The sequence below is a fragment of the Podarcis gaigeae genome (assembly GCF_964106915.1).
Source record: "Podarcis gaigeae genome assembly, chromosome: Z".
Lineage (NCBI taxonomy): Eukaryota > Metazoa > Chordata > Lepidosauria > Squamata > Lacertidae > Podarcis > Podarcis gaigeae.
The window spans coordinates 18,365,339-18,375,645 of NC_139691.1; the positions used below are offsets into that span (position 1 = coordinate 18,365,339).

The 10,307-nt window shown below is 44.0% G+C and overlaps 1 long non-coding RNA gene across 1 annotated transcript; it reads left to right on the top strand.

Annotated features, from left to right (window-relative positions):
- Positions 1–336: 336 nt before the first annotated feature.
- LOC310836847 lies at positions 337–7,776 on the top strand. Its single transcript, XR_014560263.1, has 3 exons — positions 337–2,065; positions 6,151–6,225; positions 7,260–7,776. It is a non-coding gene; the product is annotated as an uncharacterized lncRNA (long non-coding RNA).
- Positions 7,777–10,307: the final 2,531 nt, after the last annotated feature.

Below are 10,307 nucleotides of genomic sequence, written 5' to 3' on the forward strand. Positions count from 1 at the left end.
GACAAATTCCATCCCCGGATTTCATCTAATGTCCCCGGGAAATGCAGCAGCGGCAGTCTCAGCAGCCTGGGGCAGTTGGCTCTGGCTGGCTCCAGGAGCTGCTCGGAAGTCTCCAGATGATGGTGGTGCAGGGGCTCTAAGATGCAGCTTCTGGGCTGCCTCCACCTTCCCTGACCCCAGCAACTAAGCTGTGAAGGGAGGCTTCATGCTGCCTATCAGAGCAGCCTCCCAACTCCTACTTGCATGCAAGCAGGAGGGTGTAGGGACCTCTCAGTTAGGCAACGGAAAGCCTCCTTTCCCAGCTGACAGATCCCTGCCCCCTCCTGCATGCACGCAAGTAGGAATGAGTTTGGGGCTGCTCCGATGGGAAGGGAGGCATCGCACTGCCTGAGCCTCACTGCTATTCTCGGCCCTCCTTCTCCGCCTTCCATGCCTGACCCACCATGCACCACTTCCCCACCACCACCAATGAAGAACCAACAACTCAGGGGCTGCCCAGGCTCATGGAGAAAGGAGATAGAAGCCTCGGAGGAAGGCGAAACATGGCGGTTGAAGTCAAGGCAGCGGCCACCCCTCTGCCACTGCCATCACTGTAGCATCAACGTCCCAAACATGTAGTATGTATGTATGTATGTATGCATGTATGTATGTATTTAAAGTGTCCCCAGATTCATTGAAAAAAAAATCTGGTAACCTTACTCTTACCACCAGAAAGTTATTCCTAAGGTTTGGGCAGGATCTCCTGCTTTTGTCATTTGAAATGATTGTTTTGTGTCATTCCCTCTGGAGCAGCAGAAAGCAAGCCTGCTGCATCTTCCATGTGGGAGCACTTCAGATATTCAAAGATGGCTATCATGTCACCTCTCAAAAGTGAAGAACAGGAGAGAGATGGTTAACCACAGGAGACTCTTTCAGATTTCAACAACCTTATCAGTGACAACTTCATTTTTCCCCCTAAAACAAAAAAACAAAAGAAGACAAAAACTCCAACCCATCTGTGAAAGGTGAGTCATCAGAGTGTCGGTGATGTTTTGAAAGGAAGAGCTAAATTTGGCCCTGGAACTCACAGGCTTCAACACGGATTTCTTTCTTAATTAGGACTAGGTGAAATCTAAGCCTCAATTAGAGGTGGAAATAACACCAACCAAGGCCCTGAAAACTTTAAACAGGTCTTCTGTCATTCCCCACCTGCCTTTTATACTGATTAGTCAATGGCTGATCTAATTAAATGTCAACAAATCTGCATATTACTAAGACCTCCTGATAGGGAGTCATTTTCTTGCACAGCAATGCAGAGGCTCATTTACAGCGTAATAATGCTCAAATTCTCTGCTAAATGAGAAAACATCTTTTTCCTGTTTTCTTCCTTGTTACTCTTTTGGACAGTCAGGCACTAAAATTAAAACAGGCCCAGTGGACCACTCACTGGATGGAAGCATACAAAGTAGTCAGAGGTAAAATGGAAGTGTATAAAACCAGGGGTCAGCAAGGTTTATCTTGCCTGGGCCGGATCGGTCCCACTGAGATCCGTTTGAGGGCCGGATTGTGCACAGACGTGATTTTTGGAGCCATGGAAGCAAGTCCCCGCGTTGTGCTGCGCCAGTTTAATGTAGCGCATGAGCGGGCAGCTCAGTTCGGGGGTGGCTCATGGGCAGGGCCAAGCGACCTCCACAGGCTGCTTCCAGCCCATGGGCCTTAGGTTGCTGACCTCTGGTATAAAACTATTGGTGAGATTCCTGCATTGCAGGGGGTTTGACAAATGACACTTCCAACTCTTTAATTTCATGATTATGGAGAAAGTGGACAGAGAGAATTTTTTCTCCATGTCTCTGTGGGAAAGAATATTGCAGCCAAAATTAATTTTTAGGTTTTGCCAGATAAGCAAAGGGTTAAGACACATGGAGTTCCCACGCAAATCCTCCATGCAGCTGAAGAGAAAGTATGCTTGTTCTGACCTCTCACCGACTGTTTTTCTTTTTATCTCAAGTATGTGTTTTTTAACATAAGATTCTCCCTATCTTGCTTTCACTGCTGCTTTTTGCTGGAATCAAGTCTGAAAATTTATGTAAGTAAACAACTTTGTTTTTCTTATATTACATACGTCTGTGCAATTCTTTGGTTTAGAGCAATAAAAAGGGGGTCATCCAGTCTCCTAAAGGGCCATTAAAATTATTAATAAGCTTAAGCAACTTTGTCCCAGAGATTTCTACATTTTAAGCTGCAAAGGGACTGCAATTTTAAACTCTGCTAACTGAATGTTAAAGTCACATGTGAGTAAGGGAAATAATAAATATGATCTATGTAGCTCAGAATTGTCTACACTGTTGACCAAGAATATCAGGCAGTGGTACTTTCCCAGCCCTACCTAGGTATTGAACCTGAGACCTTCTGCATGCAAAGCAGGTGCTCCACCTCTGAGCCACAGCATGTCCCCAGAACAGATGGTTTCATCTGTATAGGTGGTTCATATTCCTTAAATTTGCATTCAGTCTTGATATAGTTCTAATTCACCACCCAACCATGTCTGAAAACTACCTCGTTACCTTTTTAAATAAAATTAAATTAAGTTAAACTTTTCTCATCAGCAGTAGCAGACACTACTGGGGAAATACCTGCTCTAGCTAGCTTTTTATATCTAACCCATTAAAAAGACATATATTTATAACACATCTAGTCCACTCACATTGGCCAAACAGGTGCACATTTTAGACAGGACTTAAGTGCAACAGCAAATTTCCTCACCTGCAATTTTCAGCAGCTGTTTTGCATCTGATAATGGGGGGGGGGGGTAAGAGTCCTGCTGAATCGGGCCAATGTCCTGTCTAGACTAAAATCCTGTTCTGCTTACTCACAGTAGTGGCCATATGCCCATTTTGGGAAATCCGTAAGCAGTATCCAAACACATGAGCTTCTCCCTCCTGTGGTTTCCTGCATTATTGTCTCCAACACTGGAAAGAGAATGGCTAGTACCGCAGAATCCAAACACCTTGTGGATGTGGCTAAACCAACAGCATGGTGCTCCTGACCCAGTTACATGCTACTGGAACAGGAAAGTGCTTTTTTTCTGTTTGAAAGGGAAGGCAAGTGGATAACTGCACAGCCTGCTATGAGGCGCCCCCATGTGCCCTACACACACACATAATTAAGTAAAACTTTCAAATGGTTATATGTACTATGAGCGTCTGGAGAGTGAGAGCGTGTGGAGAGTGGGGGCACTAGCTTCAAAATCCTTTACCCTCTCTCGAAAAAAGTAGGGGAGAGTTAAAGCACCAAGCTAATTGTTCATGTTTAAAAGGAAGATTTACAGCTGTAGCGACAGCTCAGTTTCTACATTCAATTATTTTAAATTATGCCCACAATTATGTTGCATTAATTTGCGCTGCATATGGTGGGTTGCGTTGGTTTGGGGAATTGATGCAATTTTGAGGCTAAATTGATGTTGCTGCTCCTTGATAGGATAGAGATTGATCGCTTAGAAATTTGGATCATGAAAATCATAATTGGAGCAATATGGCAGTGCCATCTCTCCTGCAAGTCAATTGTCTCCACCCATTTGGAGATGACTTGTCTTGCACTAAGGTCACAGTGACACCCCGCTTCTAAGATTATACATTATTGATGCATTGTGTCACAGGAGCCTGCCAGTCAGTAATCACACAGTTCAAATATGGAGTTAACTCTTTATTAGCAAAAACACAGATATGGCTGAGTGTCAGGCAGCCTAATGAGCAATTGTGCAGCTCATTCCCAGTGGTCTTCCCCCCCTTAAAATCAGTTGCCAAGACTGAAGTCCCCGCCTACTGATCAGGGCTTTTTCCAAGCAATTGGAGACTACACCTCCATACAACCAACATCTCCTCTGCCCTTTTCATGCCTCTTCTTGGTGTCAGCTGTCACAAAATTATGTAATTTGCCTAATTAATTATGTTATTCATCCCCATTCATTTAGTATATGCAATGAAAGCACAATGCAGGTGAGGGGACAATGTAATCATTTATGTATTCTTTTGTGGACTTAAAGCAACAACAGTGATTTGTGCTAATGTCATGGAATGAATAAACGCCAGCAATTTCTGATGCCATTTCATCAGAATGCTTTAACAGCCCTATTTATGAAGAGGAGGAGGAGCAACTACATTTATAATCTAGCTTTTCTACTATAGATAAAAATGGCACAGAATGGCTTCCCCATCCTCATTTTATCCTCAGAACAATCTTAGGACGCCACATTCACAAGAACAGATATCACAATAAATTTATGTTCTTACTTCTCTACCAAGTCTCTGTTTTTTTAATTAGCAAATGTAAAAATGAAAGAGGATGTCAGCACAACCAAAGTAACTTTAATGGTTGGGGTAAAAAAATCTCTTTTCTCAGGGTACATCGGGGTCGGCAAACTAAGGGTCGCGGGCCAGTTCAGATCCAATAGCCTTCAGGATCTGGCCCACGGACTGTCCATGGATCGGGATTCTGTTCATTTGGGCTGCACCATATTTCCCCTGCATCATTCTATTTTCCCCCCTCCCTCACACACACCGCGGCAGCGCCTCATCCCTCCCTCCTCGTGGCTTCTCCCTGCCCTGCCTAGAAGAGGAAGGGGGCTGGGCTGAGCTGGCTGAGTGCCATTTTAAGCAGCCCCTCTCCAGAACCAGCCCTTTCACACCGCTCATCTTCCCTCCACCGCTGCCGCTGCAGCCCTGGTGCTCTTGTGGGCCAGAGAGCGGAGTGGATAAGCTGGCTCTTCCTACCCATGAGAAGTGGCAGCGGTGGCGGCAGCAGCGGCAGCCCCTGGGAAGGTAAGTGCAGCAGCTGGGGTTGGGGAGGAAGGCTACTTGCCCCCGCTTGCCTCTTCTTCCAGCTCTCCCCCTCCCGGTGCTGCTTCTCCAGCCCACCACAAGGTTTGAGGGACAGTGGACCAGCCCGCTGCTAAGAAAAAATTGCTGACCCCTGGGGTACATCCTTCATTGTCCTTCCATTGATATTTAAAGACCTGCTCAGCCACCTCAACACAGCCAAGGCTCACCAAGCAACTGGTGATAGTCTTTTAGGCTCCTACCTAGTTCACACCAACAATTGTGACACAGCCACACAAATGATTGACCGTTTACAGAAAGCCTTTGGAATTATTGGCAAGCATTCCCATCAAGCTTGGAAGAAGGAACTGTTCATAGAATCATGAAATTGTAGAGTTGGAAGCAACCCTGAGTGTCATCTAGTCCAACCCTCTGTAATGCAGGAATCTCAACTAAATCTGCTAAGGTCGTATTGAATCCCAATTCTGTCTGGTATGGCATTAGCTAGTCCTTCCAGTTTGCTGTCATCTGCAAATTTTATGTGCATCCCCTCAATACCTTCATCTAAGTCATCTATAAAGACGCTGAACAGCAAAAGGTCCACAACAGAGTCCTGCAATACCCCACCTGTCACTATTTTCCAGGCTGAGTAAACATTAGTACAGTGGTACCTCAGGTTACAAACACCTTGGGTTACAAACACTTCAGGTTACAGACTCCGCTAACCCAGAAGTAGTACCTCGGGTTAAGAGCTTTGTCTCAGGATGTGAACAGAAATCGTGCGGCAGCAGCTGGAGGCCCCATTAGCTAAAATGGTACCTCAGGTTAAGAACGGTTTCAGGTTAAGAACGGACCTCTGGAATGAATTAAGTTCATAACCAGAGGTAGCACTGTAAGCACTCTTTGAGTTCAGTCAGTCAACCAGCTACAAATCAACATAACAGTTCCCTCATCCAGCCTACATTTCCCCAGCTTCTCCACAAGCATGTCAAAAACCTTACTGAAATCAAGATACACCTGCGCAAGCAGAGGGTATGACTTCACAGAGTGCTCTCTAGGAATCTACAGGGAACTCCATGTGTTGTAACCCTTTGCTCACCCTTTGCTCATGATATTTTGACTGGAGCATCATTTCCCCACGAACCCCTTCTCAGGCAAAGGTATAACAATTTCACACACATTTTATTAAACCACCCAGAATCCCAGCTTGGCTTGAAGGTTCTGGAACCGGCCTCTTGGCAGAGGTTTGGTGAGAAGATCAGCAGTCATCTCTAAGTGTGGCATACTGGGTGTATGGGATGTTAGTTGCTTTGGCTACTTAATAAGGTTACATTTGGTATGTCTATCATCCCTGCAGGATCCATAATTATAAAAATAACAGTAATCTTCTCCCACCATGTCATGGCTGGAAACTGCTGACTTGCAAATTGAGGTAAGGAAAACTCCATTAAGGATATTCTGAAAATGCATTTAGAGGCAACAAGGAGTCAAGTATTTTGCAACACCGTCAGTACTGCTGGGATAGATGTTAAGATAGAACAGAGAGGGACAGTTGCATTACACAAACACCATTCTTTCCTGAAATGAAGGAATTACTGCTAGCCAACTCCGATGGCTGTTGACACCCCTTGATTGTTCCAAATTATGCCAGCCAAGCTCTCATCCACATTGCCCAGGTAACTGATCCAGATGTAAACTGCCTTATATTACAGTTTCGACAGAAAGCACAAGAAGCAAAAGTTGTTACCTTTCCTGAAAAAGAGGAAACTCAAAGTATTGATAGGGGCAAGGCTTCTGAATGCCAGTTTCTAGAAAGCGCAGGAAGGGAAAGGGCTCTTGTGCTTGGGTCCTGCCTTTGGCCTTCCCATTGGCACATCTTCTAGACCTCTGTGAGACCAGGAGGCTGTACTAGATGGGCCCCCTTTGGCTTGATCCACTAGCACTAGCACAGAGCTGCAGGAAGCAGTGCTTTTGAATTACCAGTTAATTGCAGGAGCAGAGAGTTGCTCTTCTGCTTGGTCCCAGCTTGGGGTCTTCCCTTTGAGATAACTAGTTGGCCACTATCAGAACAGAATGCAGCACTAGACACACCATTAGCTTGATCCTGCAGGGATCTTCTTATGTAGGGCACCCTGTAAAGGTAGACTACTAGGGATGTCCTGTGTCTATGTAGAATCAGGGGCCAAAATGGCAGCTCTGACATTTTGCACTAATGTGGCAGCTTCCAGATCAGGCCCAATGGAAGCCCAACAGAAAGTGCATTGCAGCAGTCCACCTGGAACTTGACACAGAAGCATTACCACATTTTCATTTGCTTTTCCCCATAGCATCCAGATCCTTTGGTTGCTAAACCTCTCCCCCACCACACCCCACTCCAGTCTGTATACATATATTTGACCGTATTTTAAAAAATATGTAAGCCATTGTTTATTCTGCACTAATTTTAATCTTTCTCTTCACTTACAGCTGCCGGTTCCTCTGGTGTTGACTTATATCTTACCCATGGGTAATAACTCCTTGCCTTTCTACGTTCTCAGCTATAAATCTTAAAGCACTTTAAAAGGGAGCATATTAAGAGCCGGAGAGAAGACAGCTTTCTACAGTTCATGAATATTAAAATTTGGAGGTTCGAACCCTTTGATGGATTTCCTGGCTGCTCTTTTGCTCCCTTCCACAATTTATGTAGCTTTACATTGCGTGGTTCGTTTCCTAAGAAAAAGTCATAGGAGCGTCACATGGAATCATAGAAATTGTCGTTGGAATGGAATCTGAGGGTCATGGAACCCAACTCACTGCTATGCAAGAATCTCAATTAAGGCCCGCTTGAGAGATGGCCATCCAAACTTTGCTTTGAAACCTCCAATGGAGGAGAGAGTCCGCCACCTTCCAAAGGAAGGCAGCCCTTCAGCTGCTGAGCAGCTCTTACCATCAGAAACAGTGTGTCATACCAAATGTAAACAAACTGTGAAAAAAGACTCTATGAATTGAAAGTGGGAATGCTATATGTACTTCTTTGTTACACAAGAAAATCTTTAATAAAAACTGATTTTAAAAAATAATGGAAATTCTTCCTGGCGTTTAGTTGGAATCTCCTTTCTTGTCATTTAAAGTTATTGGTTTGGGTCCAGGAAGTCCAACTTATCAGTGACCTAAAACCAGAGCTTTCTGTTTCAGCTGGAGCTCACAAAAGTTCAGGTCCAGCACCTCTCGTGTGGGCGCCATTGCAGCTAAAAAACTATATTCCATTCTTAGTGGTGAGAAAAACAGGAGATTGCGCGACGTTTTTGGGTGCACTTCCTCTCACTGATTTGTCATGTCTGTAAGAACAAGGCAGCTCTGACTCTGTCCTTCTCCATATCATCAACCAGCAAAAGGCTCTAGGCTATGAAAAGTGGCTCTTGAAACCCCCACCTCTGCTAATGAGGCTCTTCCACCCTCCTCTGATATTCGTTATTCCTTTTATTCCTTTCATTATGTCTAAATGTGGGCCGACAGTTACACAGCTCCTTTTTCACGCTGCATATCTCGTTCCCAATTTGCAGGATCTTCCAAATGCCTGACTTGAATTCATTTGTGCATAATCATTTTTTTCCCTTTTGCATTTGCTTCTATTATAGCTCAGAAGTGACAATTGCTGCTTGTTCAAGGGGCTTATATTTGCACAGTTTGTTTCCATAGATACTTGCAGGTCTTTGGAGGTTGGTATATTGGTATATACATATCCAGCGATATATTAAATTAGGAAGAAGGAGACTATCAGTGGCTACTAGCCACAATAGCTATGCTCCGTTTTCACATTTTTCATTGGTGCTTTTAGACATCAGCAATGGATTCCTTAGCGTAGTTCTCCCTATTGAGTCTTCCATTGGTCTATATCATTTATTTTCTGCCCTAAACCACTGGTGATATCTACTCCCATGCTGTAATAATTGCATAAGTGCATCATGCTTTTTTTTAAAAAAAAAAAAACCCTACTCACACGCTGCAGCTTACATTCATGACTATTCTAGTTCTTTCCTTGTCCCCTGTGAACTGCCATTTCCACACAATATGGGCTGAAAGGACATTTAGCATTGTAGCCAGAATTGATCACCCCAAAGCAGACCCAATGACATTAAAGGCCATGGCTAGCTTAGATCCATTCATTTCAAGGGATCTACTCTGGAGCATGATTTCATTGCATGATATTTTCAGTTCTTTCTGCTTAGATTCATGGAATTGTGGGGACCTCATGGGTCATCAAGCCGAACCCTCTGCAATGCAGATATCACAGCTGAAGAATCCCTGGCAGACTGCCATCCAGCCTTTCTTTCAAAAACCTCCAACAAAGGAGATGAGGTAGTCTGGTTTTGTTTTTTGTTTTTTGCATCTGTTTCTTATCTGTTCCAAAAGCCATTTGTAATTATCCTCACAAATTCTCCAGATGTTTCTTCAATTTCCATATATCTGATGTACTTTTTTTGTATCTATTAACCAGTTATTCGTATCTAATCCCTCTTCCCGTATATTCCTTAAGAACAGCTGGCATTCAGCTATACTGTAGTCACTTTAAACCTCCCATAACCTAGCCTTCCAGAAACAGTCAGAGATATATTTCATAGAATCATAGAACATTAGAATTGGAAGGGACTCTGAGGATCATTCTAGTCCAACCTCCCTTCGATGCAGGAATATGCAACTGTGCCACAAGGGGACAACCTGCAACCTTGGCGTTATCAGCACCACGCTGTAACCAAGTGAGCTATCCAAACTGGCTAATTTGTTTTGAAAGGTTTTATAAATTTATTGCATTTATTAGCTCTCACTTTTCCTCCAAAGAGCTTCAAATGCAATATATAGAGTTCCCAGTGAGCTTCGTGGCCAGGTGGGGATTTGAATCATGGTTGCTCCTAGGTCCTGTTCTAACATTCTAACCACTACAACATGTGGGTCTCTGGTTTTCTAGTTTGGGGTCAGATCTACACTCATGGTTTTTAACGCTAAAAAGAGTTAAGGAATTATTCTCATAATGTTCTTTTTTAACTTTCATAATGCGACACCAGAGGGCACTGCAGAGCAACCCCCTTACCAGAAACCAAGTAGAGTGGATGGTGTGGAAACAAAGCAAAAGAGAAGCCAAAAAGGACTCTTCCCTATCTTGACATTTTAGAACGATATTTCTACTATCGTTCTAATAACGTTTAAAAGGTGGGTGTAGATCCAGCCATCTGAGTTGGATAAAAGTATGTGCTGGTCTTTGTGATATTACCTTTTCTTTTTGCTGTTTTTTAATTGTACATCACCTTGAGATATGGACATGGGTGGCGCTGTGGGTTAAACCACAGAGCCTAGGACTTGCCGATCAGAAGGTTGGCAGTTCGAATCCTCGTGACAGGGTGAGCTTCCATTGCTCTGTCTCTGCTCCTGCCAACCTAGCAGTTCGAAAGCACATCAAAGTGCAAGTAGATAAATAGGTACCGCTCCAGCGGGAAGGTAAACAGCATTTCCATGCGCTGCACTGGTTCACCAGAAGCG